The sequence below is a fragment of the Homalodisca vitripennis genome, unplaced genomic scaffold (genome assembly GCF_021130785.1).
Source record: "Homalodisca vitripennis isolate AUS2020 unplaced genomic scaffold, UT_GWSS_2.1 ScUCBcl_13286;HRSCAF=23452, whole genome shotgun sequence".
NCBI classification, from domain to species: domain Eukaryota; kingdom Metazoa; phylum Arthropoda; class Insecta; order Hemiptera; family Cicadellidae; genus Homalodisca; species Homalodisca vitripennis.
Window position 1 is genome coordinate 853 of NW_025789400.1, and position 13,313 is coordinate 14,165.

The 13,313-nt window shown below is 32.4% G+C and overlaps 1 pseudogene; it reads left to right on the forward strand.

The window, feature by feature from the left end:
- Positions 1 to 997: 997 nt before the first annotated feature.
- Positions 998 to 13,013, forward strand: LOC124375102 (annotated as a pseudogene).
- Positions 13,014 to 13,313: the final 300 nt, after the last annotated feature.

The window sequence follows — 13,313 nt, forward strand, 5'->3', positions numbered from 1 at the left end:
TAAATAACCACTGATCCAGATTAAAGGAGATTGTTTAAAAACATTATCCTTTTTTACAAGTAACTGTATACTTGGTTTCGGAACGATTGGTTTATGGAACCATAATATTATGTTTGCTTTTTGAACAGTAAATCTGATGTTTTCTTATTGTAATAAAAATTTTATTTATAAAAATCCACTAAATTTTATAACAAAAAATGGTTTTCTTTGGTATTGTGATGAGAGTAGGTAACAGAGTTGTAATCTAGTTTTTACAATTAAATTTCCACATAAAACAAACGACAATGCTCAGATTGGAGGAAAACTATGACACGGACACAGGTTTCAGGTTTTATCAGGCTACCTATCGTCCTTAAAGTTTTCTCCTGAATGTGCTCCGGAAAAAAGGTGTAAATTAGCAAAAGACTCCCTAGAAATTTTCACAGTAAAGCCGTAACTCTTTATGGAGTTAGGCTTTTTGAATGTACAGTAGACAATTAACTGCAATCTTAAATAAGTTTTAAAATTTCAATGTTGTTGATCTTACCACAAGAAATGCATACTGGACAGGTGTTTCATTACGACGGAACCTAGTGACGGGAAATATGATTAGTGAAGCGTCATACAATTATTGTATAGGCGTTCTATTTAAGGAATTATTGAGTCTAATCCTTGGATCAATTAGAAAAACCGATTTGCCGTCAAAGAATCTTTGGGAAGGTTTGTGTACTTGGGAGGTACCCCGCTAAAAAACTGCTTTTGATTTTATTAGGTACAATGTGATAACTAGTAAAACTAAATAGTTTCAGATACATACAAACCTTCAGAAATGTTTTTTAAAGCATACTATAGAGGTAGTGATAAACAAATGCACCGATACAACTTGGTTGTGTTACGTTTATACTGTGCTGTTTTACCATCCAACCGTGCTTACGAATAAAATTCATAATCTACAAAAAATTAAACAAGAAATAAAAGGCTTCACGTGTATATTCTGATCCATTAGTATTGCCTAAAAAAGCATACATGGTGCATCGTGAAAAACAAAAAACTAATCATCCTCTTCCACCACGTGTTAAAAGTATTGTGTTTTAACACAAACTTGTTCCTGAAGCTAACCCTACTTTAGTACTTTTAGTTCAGGAGTTACGACTGAATAGGTTGTGTTAAGAGTTATATGTGAATGTTTCTTTAATTCAATAATTTATTTTGTTTATTTGTGGTATTAAGTTACATTGTACTTGAACTTAATAGCAGTATATCATTATTCCTACTTTATTTTACAAAATATATTTGTAATATTTTATTACTATATAGGCTAAAGAAAATAAAATGGAAGACGAGGAAATGAAAGATGTTAATATGGAACAGAACGATAGTGCATGTAAGAATGATAAAGAAAAGAGAAAAGTATATCTCCCTGGTCAACCTCTGGATCCTGATGAAGAACTTGTTTGTGATCCTTCAGCTTATATAATGTTACATGAAGCAAATACAGGTAGGCTAGTATAGCTGTACTTAGGCCTAGGCCTATATAACTATGTAAACAGGTTATATAGACTCTTACTGGCTGCAGTGTAATAAGCGTCCAACAGTTGAATGATCAATAATATTGAGTATACTTATCGATATTAATGAGTAAAGAATCCTCGATATAATAACTTAACTAAATTACTTTATAGGTATTTCAAATTCTGGTACAAAAAGTAATAATGTTATGGCGAATAAAAAACAATGTAGACTAGGCTATGTGTATTTATAAAATATAAAAAATGAAATAGTGTACCATTTACTTACTTTTTTACTATTTTGAAGGATAAACATGTTCCAACACAAATAAAACATACATAACCATTGTTCTTGCTGCCATCATAGATAGCATTAGTGTTCAATAACAGGTAGTTTAGTTAACCTATTGCCTGGATACCGTTAAATTTCAGTTAAAGTTGGACTGAATGAGTTTAGTATTGTCATAACAATTTTCTGGTTTTTGGTAACCAGGAATAGCCGAGGCCATTTCGTGCAAGCAATGAGGTTTAGAATGGAAATATTACACTATGGGATGTTATTATGCAATATAAGTAGGTTTATATTAGGTTATCGTAAATATGTTACTAGTAGTACCTAAGTTAAACATAACTTTCGCAAGCGATCAAGTCATCTGTGCTTGAATTTGGGTACTATCTCGAGGGATGTTTTTCTTGTTTCACCACATATTGCGGAAAAAAGGTGCCACCAAAAAAAGCCCACACTGATGGCCAAGGCCATTTCTGATCAGTATTTTCTCGACGAGATTACTTTCCAGATCATCTTAACTTCTACAACGTCAAATCACATTATATGATTTAGGATGTGATCTAAAATCGGGAAAGTACCAATTGGAAATGCTTCTGTCCATTAAGTGCAGTTTTCGGTGGTGTATTAGGCACCACCCTACACTGCTAATGAAGAAGGAAATACATCCTTCGAGATAGTACCAAAATTCAAGCTCAGATCATGTAAGTGGTTGTTAAGGTTATGCTTTAACTTTGGTAATACTAGTAGTATATTCACGATAACCTAATCTAAACCTACATAAATGGCATTACATTGCATAGTGTAGGCCTAGTAATATTTCCATTCCTGTTTCTGGCTACCTAGTAACACAAAATCAAAAAAAAAAATCATTACATGAGAACAAATCAATTCAGTCCAGCTCGTACTGAAAACAACAGTATCCGGTAGTAGTAGCGAGGATTCATGAAATCTCATCTATTCATGAATATTGATGATTTAATGTTGTTATCGATCACTTGAGTGTTTGGACGCTTATTACTATTTCGCTGCATCCAGGCTATTTTAAGGAATGTTTTTCTTATTTCGCCAGAAGTGCAGAGTGGTGCCAAATGCACCACTGAAGCCTGCACTGATGGCCAGGAACATTTTCTGATCGTTATTTTCCCAGTCTCAAACCACTTCCTAGATCATACATGTTATATGATGGCGGATTAGTTGGACAATCTGAGGTCAGAAAAATACCGATCAGAAATGCCCCTGATAATCAGCCACAGTTTTTGTATTGCTCAGTATATATATTCATATATACTTATACATTGAATAACAGAACTAGGCTATCAGTTGATATCAGTATACTGTATATCTAAAATTAGGCTATTGAATAATTAAATCGTAAGTTTGAAATTAAAACAACTAATTTTAACCAGCTGCAGTGTAATAAGTGGCCACCACAACAAACGAATCATCGAAATTTATGATTATCTAAACCACCAAACAATTGACCAAATTTTTGAACCAAAATTATGTTGTAGGTATTTCAAGTTATAATAATACTACAGCTAATAAAGTAATATTTTAATGATAAAGTAAAAACAATCTATGTGTATTTATTAGATGTAAACTAACAAAGGAGTATATAACTTGTTACTATTATAGATGGACAGTTTCATTATGAAGGATAAACTTAACGTGTGTGACAGATTGTAACACATTTTCATTTCATCGCCATTCTAGGTTACTCGTGGCCATTATTCAAATACCATACAAATGGTTTTAAAACAATTATATATATATATATATATATATATATATATATATATATATATATTTAAAAAGCTGGTAATAATTAATTGCAAATAATTAATCTTTAAATAAGAATAATATTTTATTCAATAGTTTAGGTATTTCTAATAATAATTTAGTACTTGCATGTTTGATTTTTTGTTTTATAATAAACTTACATTGAATTCGGCATTGATGAACTTGTATTTACTTGTTGCATCATATTAACTAAATTTATATAAAAAGATCCTGTATGTAAAAAGAGAATAGAATACTTTTCCAGCAAATGTAAAAACATAATGCTGTAAGACTTTTTATTAAAATAAACATATTCTGTATGTTTTCAGGATCACCATGTTTGAGTTTTGATATTATAAAAGATAATTTTGGAAGCAAAAGGGAAGAATTTCCATTAACAGCTTATCTTGTGGCTGGAACCCAGTCTGATCGTCCAAACAACAATAGCGTTATTGTCATGAAGGTGAGTTTTACACGGACCTGTGCTGATAACTTATTTCAGACTTGAGACAGTTTGAAGCAGCACAAATTTATTGTCTTTCCCCAACACATAAACTGGGTTTCAACCCTGGCCAGATGACCCGAGAAACCCAATCTGACTACTTTCCTGACATTTGATCATGCCAACGCATCTCTCATTTCTAATTCTGATATTTGTTGAAAATTTCCAGCTGTCCAACATGCACAAGACGCAAAAGCAAGAAGATGAGGAGTCATCTGAAAGTGAGGAGGAGGAGGAGGATGAAGAGGGAGGAGAGTGGTGGTGGAGGGCAGAAGCCCAAGATGGAGTCAATTCTGATCAAACATCACGGTTGTGTCAACAGAATAAGAGTGAGTGAAATCAGATTTTTATCTACTTGGTTTACATAATTTTTAGGTATTTCAAATTAGTATTTTTTAATTATCTAGAGTTACGTGTTCCTGTACCATGTCAGGATGAATAAAATTAACGCTCCAGTTCTTCATTGTTTTCATGATGGTCTGCTACATGCCTAATGTCATTACTAGAGGAAGTTTAAATGAACCCTTCTACATCCAATGTCTATTGTAATAATGACAACATTTTTGGTGTAATGGACATTTGGAAGTGGTGAACAAAAATAATTACTTTTTTAGTCTATGATTTTTTATGTAGCTGTTTGTAATAATGTAAACTGAAACATCAGTCAGATAGTTTAAATTGAAGTGTAGCTCCAATATGTCTTGGATATGAATTGTTACAATAGGTTGACGTTGGGACTGAATATAATGCTCATAAAATGTGCTTTATTTATCATTAATTTATTAGGTTTTTATTCAGAACTAGATGGTGTAGTTATTTACAAGATTCACGAATATTAATTGTTGAAAGTCGACGATTAACTTGTCCACATGTGGGTAAACTCCTAGCTACTTTTATAAAGAAAGTAGAGCAAGTAAGAAATTACTACAGTATATATCCTGAAACAACATATCTTATAGCTAAAATACTTACTGAATCACACAATTTTGCAAAAAGTAATAAAAAATTCTGAATAAAACTTTCTTAAAAATATTTTTATTTCATTTTTTTAGTTAATTTTTTTAGACAAAGAGCAGGATCTAATTTGCTGGACTTTATTACGTTGTGTATATTTAATTTCAACCACCTGCTCTTTATTGGTCAAGTAGCTCCTGAACCATTCTGCTGCGATGTCTTGTATACCTTATATTGTATGTCTTGTATACCTCTTGTATGTCTTATCTGACAAAGAAATAAATAAAAAGATCAGAATTTTTCACCAGAATATTGAGCATCTTCCGTCACGATTAAATTCACTTCAAATTATAATTGACGAGGTTCAACCTGATATTTGTGTTATCACTGAGCATAACATTAGAAGTTGGGAATTAGAAAGGCTAAATTTGCATAACTTTAGCACTGCCTCTAGTTACTGTAGAGATAGTACTACAAAGGGGGGAGTCTTAATACTTTCCAGGTGTGATCTAAAAGTAAGTAACATGTCAATACCTTTAGCTGACAAACTATGTGAAGATTTTCAATGTGAATTTTGTATTGTTAAATGTACTCTAAATGATTATGTATTTGTACTTGTTGGAATGTATAGGTCCCCATCGTCTGACGTATATGAATTTTTGAGCAGACTAGATATTCTAATTGATTATATTTTAGCAAAATTTAAAAATATTCTGATTGTAGGTGACTTTAACATTAATGTTTTACTTAACAAACCAGATAAAATTGAATTGAATAATATTTTAAAAAGTCATGGATTGAAAATACTTAGTGAACTTCCCAACCCGAGTAACTGTGGACTCTGAATCTGCTATAGATAATGTTTTTACTAATATCCCTACAAGTAAAATAAAAGTTGAAGGTATTATAACACTGCTATCTGATCACGATGGCCAATTAATTGACTTGTTAAATTTGAAAAAATCTACAACTGAAAACATTTCAATATCAGAATTTAAGCGTGTCATATCCAAAGAGAATGTTGAAACGTTTAATTCTTTTCTGGAGAAGGAAAAACTGGATCCAAGTATATTTTGCAAATTCGAACCTTAAGTACAAAATTTTTTATGATATATTCAAATATTATTTTGACTTATCATTTCATTTTAAAACAATTAAGGGAACAAAAAAGAAAAACGAATGGGTGACAGTTGAACTTAAAGATGAAAAACAAGAGTTGACTGAAATATATAAAATGGCAAAGGACACAGTAAAAATAATAATTTATTTAAGTACCTGAGGAAAAGAAATAGGATTTTTAAGATGAAACTAAACAAAACCAAGAAAAACTATTATGATCATAAAATAAAAATTGCCAAAAATATTTCAAAAGCGTCTTGGGAAGTAATAAATTCTGAGATTGGAAATAAGAACCATCATCAGTCTGAAAATATCACTCTAACAATTGATAATAACTTCTACACTGATCCTTTTATTATAAGTAAAAAATTCAATAACTACTATGTTAATGTAGTAAATTGTGTGGGGAGTAAACAATCTCTGGATAGCATGAGTTACCCACTTGATCAAATTAGTTACCAAAGACATAATATCTTTCAACCAGCATTTTACCTAAAACCAGTAAGTGAGTCTGAAATAGAACATATTATAGATTCTCTAAAAAATAAGAGCTCTTGTGGTCATGACGAGATACCGATTTCAGTAGTAAAAGCGGCTAAAAAAAATCTATCTAGAATTTTAAGTCATCTTATTAATTCTGCATTTGTTTACTGGAAATTTTCCAAACTTATTAAAAGTTTCAAAAATAATACCAGTCTTTAAAAAAAGGAAGCAAGCAAAACATTTCAAACTACCGTCCCATATCTCTGTTATCTAATATATCCAAGATTTTTGAAAAAGCCATCTATAATAGATTAGTAGAATACTTAGAAATGAATCAAATGTTGAATATTGCCCAGCACGGATTTCGTGCAAACAAATCAGTAATTACAGCGGCCACCTCATTCTTGGAGTCAGTAATTGAATCAATCGATAAGGGGGAGAAGACAGTAGGAATTTTTATGGACCTGTCTAAAGCGTTTGATAGCGTTAAGCATGATGTACTTCTTGATAAGTTACAAAAAATGGGTGTTACAAAAACGTCATTCAAGCTCTTTGAATCCTATTTATCAAACAGAAAACAATTTGTAGAATTATCATACATTCAAAATAACAAAAAAAATATAATTCATTCAGATTTGCAGTTAATAAAATTTGGAGTACCGCAAGGGAGTATATTGGGTCCAATCCTGTTCTTATGTTACATAAATGATATGCCACAAATAATAAACAATAATAAAAACCAATACTTAACCTTATTTGCTGATGACTCAAATTTAAAATTTTCTGCAAAAACTCTTCAAGAACTAGAGCGGAATATAGCACAAAAATTGGCATTAGTTAACCAATTCCTAAAAACAAATAATCTGACTTTAAATATTGAAAAGACTAAATTTGTTGCCTTTGCTACAAAACAGAATGGAAATACTGACAAACCAAGGGTACTATATAATACGGATTTAGTTGAAGAAGTAAATACAAACAAATTTTCTAGGGCTGAAAATTGATAAGTTCCTTAGTTGGGACGACCATGTAAAACATGTAATAAGTAAAGTTAACTCAGGAATTTATGCACTTAGACAAATGAGATATCTATGTAATCACCAAATGTTAAAATCAGTCTATCATGCACATGTTCAGTCTCACATATACTTTGGAATAAGTCTATATGGTTCAACATTAAAAAAAAACTTGGATAAACTACTTAAGCTACAGAAAAAAGGGATTCGTATTATGTTAAGTCTGAAAAATAATGATTCTGTGAAGGAATATTTTTACAAAATTAGAACTTTTGACTGTATATGGAATGTACATATATGAAACAATCTTAATTGTAAAAACTGATTCAAGTGTAATTAATGACATACACCCTCACAACACCAGATGGAAAAATACTATAATAACAGAGCACCATCGACTTGAGTTATATAAAAAGAAACCAAATTACATTGGAAAAAGTATTTTTAAGGCGTTTGCATGAAAATATTCTAAAGGAAAATGATATTAATATTTTTAAAGCCAAATTAAAAAAGTATATTATAAGCCTTAGTTTATACTTGTTGGAGAATTCATGTCATTAAAAAGACCAAACTAGCAAATATTTTTAGTAATAAGATTGGCCATATGTATGATGGCATTTTGACACTATTCTTGTACACTTGATGTATTCAAATGAATAAAGATATTTGATTGATTGATACCCAAGGAAGATATTTTTGTCAAGAGTTGTTAATGGTTAAGGGTGTCAAAGGCTTTGTTTAAGCCCAATATTATTGCATTAATTGTATTTTTTCCTTTCTAATTGATCAATGTCGTGTTCCATGAAGCTAACTAAAACAGTCGATGTTGATTTGTTCTTAGTGACTCTTTTTTCTTGCCAGAAGATCCATAAAGCAAAATTTTTTCAAATATTTTTTTGGAAAAAATTTGGATTCAGTGAGATTTGGCCAGTAGTTATTCGTTACTTCAGTTTGATCCACCATACTTCAAAAGAGGAAATAACCTTAGATTAATTTTTAGTTTATTAAGAACTTTGCCACTTTGGAATGATATGTCAAGTTGGTTATGGGATAAGCCAATTCTTGCTTGCAGGCCTTTTAAACATTTATTAATTGTAGCATTAACACCAAAAAGTCAACAATAGCATTGTGTGGATAATGTACCAGTAGGGTATTGTGTAGAAACTCCACCTTTAATCTTTCAGATCAGTGATTGTGTGTTGTTCTCCAGTAACTGTGCTGCCAAACAACTTAAATGGCACACGGAACTGTGAGAATTAAGATAATAGTGTCTTCTCCTGTATCAGTGATGGACCTGTTGCAGGCAACACAAACACGGTGACACAGTGTTGTGTGGAGTCTGGTCGGAGCAGGGCAAGGTAACACTGCTGGACCTTCAGGTCGCAGTTTGGCATCACTGGAGGATTCCCGGGAAATAGCAGCCCGGAGGAAGACAGGTGGTCGTGCAGGTGAACCTATCCGACCCCTCTTTGTATTTACCGGTCACCAAACGGAGGGCTATGCCATCGGACTGGTGTCCCACACAGTCAGGTGGGTAGAACTCTTCATCAGAAATACTTTTCCTTTAGCCAATGTTTTTGTCTTAAGTTTTCAGGGATCAGATTTGATTAAATTAGCTTCTTATAACTCCCATTGAATTAAACAGTTATTATTAGGTAAAATGTTTAATATTTTTCTTTGAATAAATTTTAACGCTCATAAATTGGGCTGTTGGAATGCAATGCTTAATGGCTCTGTTTTTTATTGATTAATTTTAACGGCTACTATGTTGTTAAAGTGACTCAAACTTTTCAAAATATATCAAACTTAAAGTTAATTTTCATTTTTATTTTCAACAATTTTGTTGTAATTGTTGGATGATGTGGAGTTGTATTATCTATGTTTGTTTTGATCGAATGCTAAACATTTGAGAACAACTTTATGTTTAAAAATTATATATCTTTAAAAAGTTTTTGTTTACAATTTTGCGTACTGCGAATTTACCATTATGTAATATTACTATGTGTTGCAAAGTGCCAGTAAAGTTACTACGATAAACTTTATGTACTGATTTATTAGTATGATGTGTCTTTTATATTTAAAAATCTTTTTATTGCTATATTGGTTAAAAATAATATGACATTTTTACCAATTTAATTCATTTTGCGGTTTGTTGCCTATGTAACATGACACTTATTATAAAGCAGAAAAAGCAATATTTTATTTATATTTATTTATCAATATTTGCAGGCATGCATGGCAGAAAAAAGCAATATTTTATTTTATATTTATTTATCAAATACAGTCAACTCCCGATTAGCCGCGGAATAGGGTGGCTTGGCGGCCGCGGATAACGTGATTCGCGGATAATCCGCAAAACGTAAAGAAAGGCAAAGAAAAAACTCGAAATAAGCAAAGTAGGACATTTAATGACTTATAACTAAGTTTTTATTACATTATAAGGTTGGGAATAAGTTCAAAGTTCAAAGACTGAGCTGGGGTGCCTGCCCGCCTGCCAGACGAGTCACACCACCACTCTCACTGCTACAACACATCACGCGTCGCCAACACCAAACTTACGTCTTCAAATAACTGTCTATACAGTACATTATGTAGTTTAATATTTCCACCATATTACTTATTACTTAGTTATTAATTCATTTATCACTAATATGCGTACAGTAAGTACAGTACATAGGCTATCGTTCGCGGATAATGCGCAAAGCGGATAACCCGCCCGAGGGATAATCGGGAGTTGACTGTATTTGCAGGCATGCATGAGGTGGCGGGATGGCATTTTTAGTACAGGCCCTTATGGCAACTTTTCCAGACCATCCTAGATTGCATTCTTTTGTTTTACCTCCATCTTTAAAAACCTCTAAGCTATACACATAGAATAATCTATTGTATTTTCCTAAATATCCATTTCCTTGTAATTACTAAATTTAGTAGTCTCATTACCTTTCTTCAAACTCAGGTGGAGATTGGTGGAAATGTTTAAACATATAGAGAAGAAATATAAAATCATGTTCAGGTCATACCACAGTGTAAAAATGATAATGTAATAGTTAGTAATCAGTCAGTTCTTAAAGCCAATCCTTGTTTAAATCGGAGAAGAATCGAAAAGCAACAGCCTAAGTTTTGTTAGTTCTTTCCCAAGTTGCCCTTTTGTTCTGCATTACTTTATAGATATGGAGTTATATTTTTTTAATGATTATTTGTTCTGTTTAGAATTAAGTTGTTGGTAGTGACATAATTGTTGTTTTTGCGTCTGTGTGGAAAAATTGTTTCTCCCATTAAATTACTATGCTATTTTGTAGTATCACATTGTCATTACAAGTGTTGGTTCACCTTGTCCATTCTTGCTCCACAATCAAAAGGGAGTAATCTTGAAATTTCAAAATAATAACGGAGGAAGTATTAGTGAATTTTAATTTAATAAAGAAGTACTTGATACTTGGTACAATTTAAACCTAATGATAAGGCTATGATTTGAAAAATGGAATATTTGGTGGTTTTTCATATTTTTTATATTATAGATCAGCGATACTTTTGTCCTTGGTAAAATAAACTGTAAATGTAACAATTTACAATTGGCTGGAAAGCATGAAACTTGATGTGACGTGACAGGGTGTACTGGCGACGGGAGACTGCCGGCGGAACATCCACGTCTGGCAGCCAGGAGGGGATGGCGGTAACTGGGCAGTGGACCAGAGACCACTGGTGGGACATACTGGGTCTGTGGAGGACATCAAACTGGTCACCCAATGAACCTCATGTCATGGCGTCATGCTCTGTTGACAAAAACGTGAGTCCTTTATATATCAATACTACTGACTTTCAATAAGTTTGTAAAGTTCCAGTAGTGGCAAATATGAAAAAATCTATGATTACTCAGTAACCCTTTGGAGTCTTGTCATTAACAGGATGAAGATATGTTTTCTACCCATGTTGGGACATACTGTTCAAGTTTATTTAGTCAATAATCAATCACTATATTGAAATTATCGACAACAAAATATAACATTTTTTTTTATTGTGTGATGCCTTGTGATAGCAAGGCTGTCTTCATCAAACACTTCACAAATTAAATACATTTACTAAACAAAAAAAATTTAGTTAAGCTTTATGCAGCTGGTGTCATAAATGACATCAAGGTATTCTGATCCACACTGCCTTGAAACATTGCTTACACAATTATATTCTTGAAAATATTTCAGGATCACTATGGAGAGCTATCTTCAGTGAACGGATCAAGTCACGAAGTTCATCACTCAAAAGTCTAATAACAAATTTGTCACTCACTCGTTTCATTTGCACCTTAAAATGCTTTGAACAGAACCGTATGAGATGTTAAAATCTTCCCATAGCTCTTGGATAGTCATTCGCCTGTTTGGAATGAACCATTGTTTCTACTTTTGCACATTGTCGGTCTGTTTTGAGATTAATGGATATCCTGAACGCTGCTCTACTTCAACCGACTCATTTCGCTATTAAAATAGGTCATATTGTGCTTGTATACATTCCGTAGAGTAGCCACATTATCGCTATAAACAGATTTAACATTTCAGCTTCTATGGCATTCTTTTGCATTTTAAAATAAAACTATGTTAATGCTTTGATCAAAATCCATGATACACAAACCTCACTCTAGCGACTCTGGTAGTCGACTGACAAGCTCCAACTTGTTGAAACTTGTCACTACCTGTGTCATCAGAGCAAATTACATTCATATGGATGTAGCGTAGCCTCAGCAGTTGCCGTTATAAAAAAATCTTTCACCACATTATTTGATGACACTTGCTTACATTGATGCTTATTGTATTGCCACTATTGTACTATATAAAGTACAGAACACAATTGAACTAGAAGTAAACAACTATTTGTTTTTGTTTTGGTGCGCCACATTGGGTGCAGAGGACTGCAAGATTTAAATTATTTTTAAAACAAAATGAGTAAAAGACTAACAGATGTGAATGTTTTGTGAAAGAATATATGAGAACTTGAGTTTCCAAGCTGCTGATACAGTAAATTGTAATAATACTGCAAAATTTTCAAATTGCGGCAATCTCCTGTTAATAAATATCATTAGTGTTCAAAAAATGTCTAATTATAGTTATTTTAGGTAAATGAGATCTGGAATTTCCCAGTGGGATTAATATGGAATTACAATTTACAATTGGATGTTAACTGAATAGCACATAGCACTACTGATCCAGACAAACTCTGAATTGTTGCAGAGTCGTATCTGGGTCACCAGGGAGTCAGGGACCAAGGCCTGCAAACTCACCGTGCAGGCGCACACCAGTGATGTCAATGTTATTAGTTGGAACTCTAGAGAACCTCTGATAGTGTCAGGTGGAGACGACGGGTACATTCATGTCTGGGATTTGCGTAACTTCCAGGTAATATAACCCATGCCATGACTTTTTTTGTCTATCCTATAGGAATGGGAGATTCTCCCGGGGAGTCGGCACTAACGCTTGTGCTATCACCAGATACTAGTATAACGACTTGGATTGTTGATATTAATATTCCAGAGTATTAATATTTAAATTATCAATGAGACTTCCAAGACGATTTAAAATATTTTTTTGATTAGCAAAGCTCCTATTGAACATTCATTAGACTTTATTACTAAATTTGTTAACTATCAAATATTATTTGGTTTGTCTAAAAATAAAAATCACAGTTCTAAATAACAC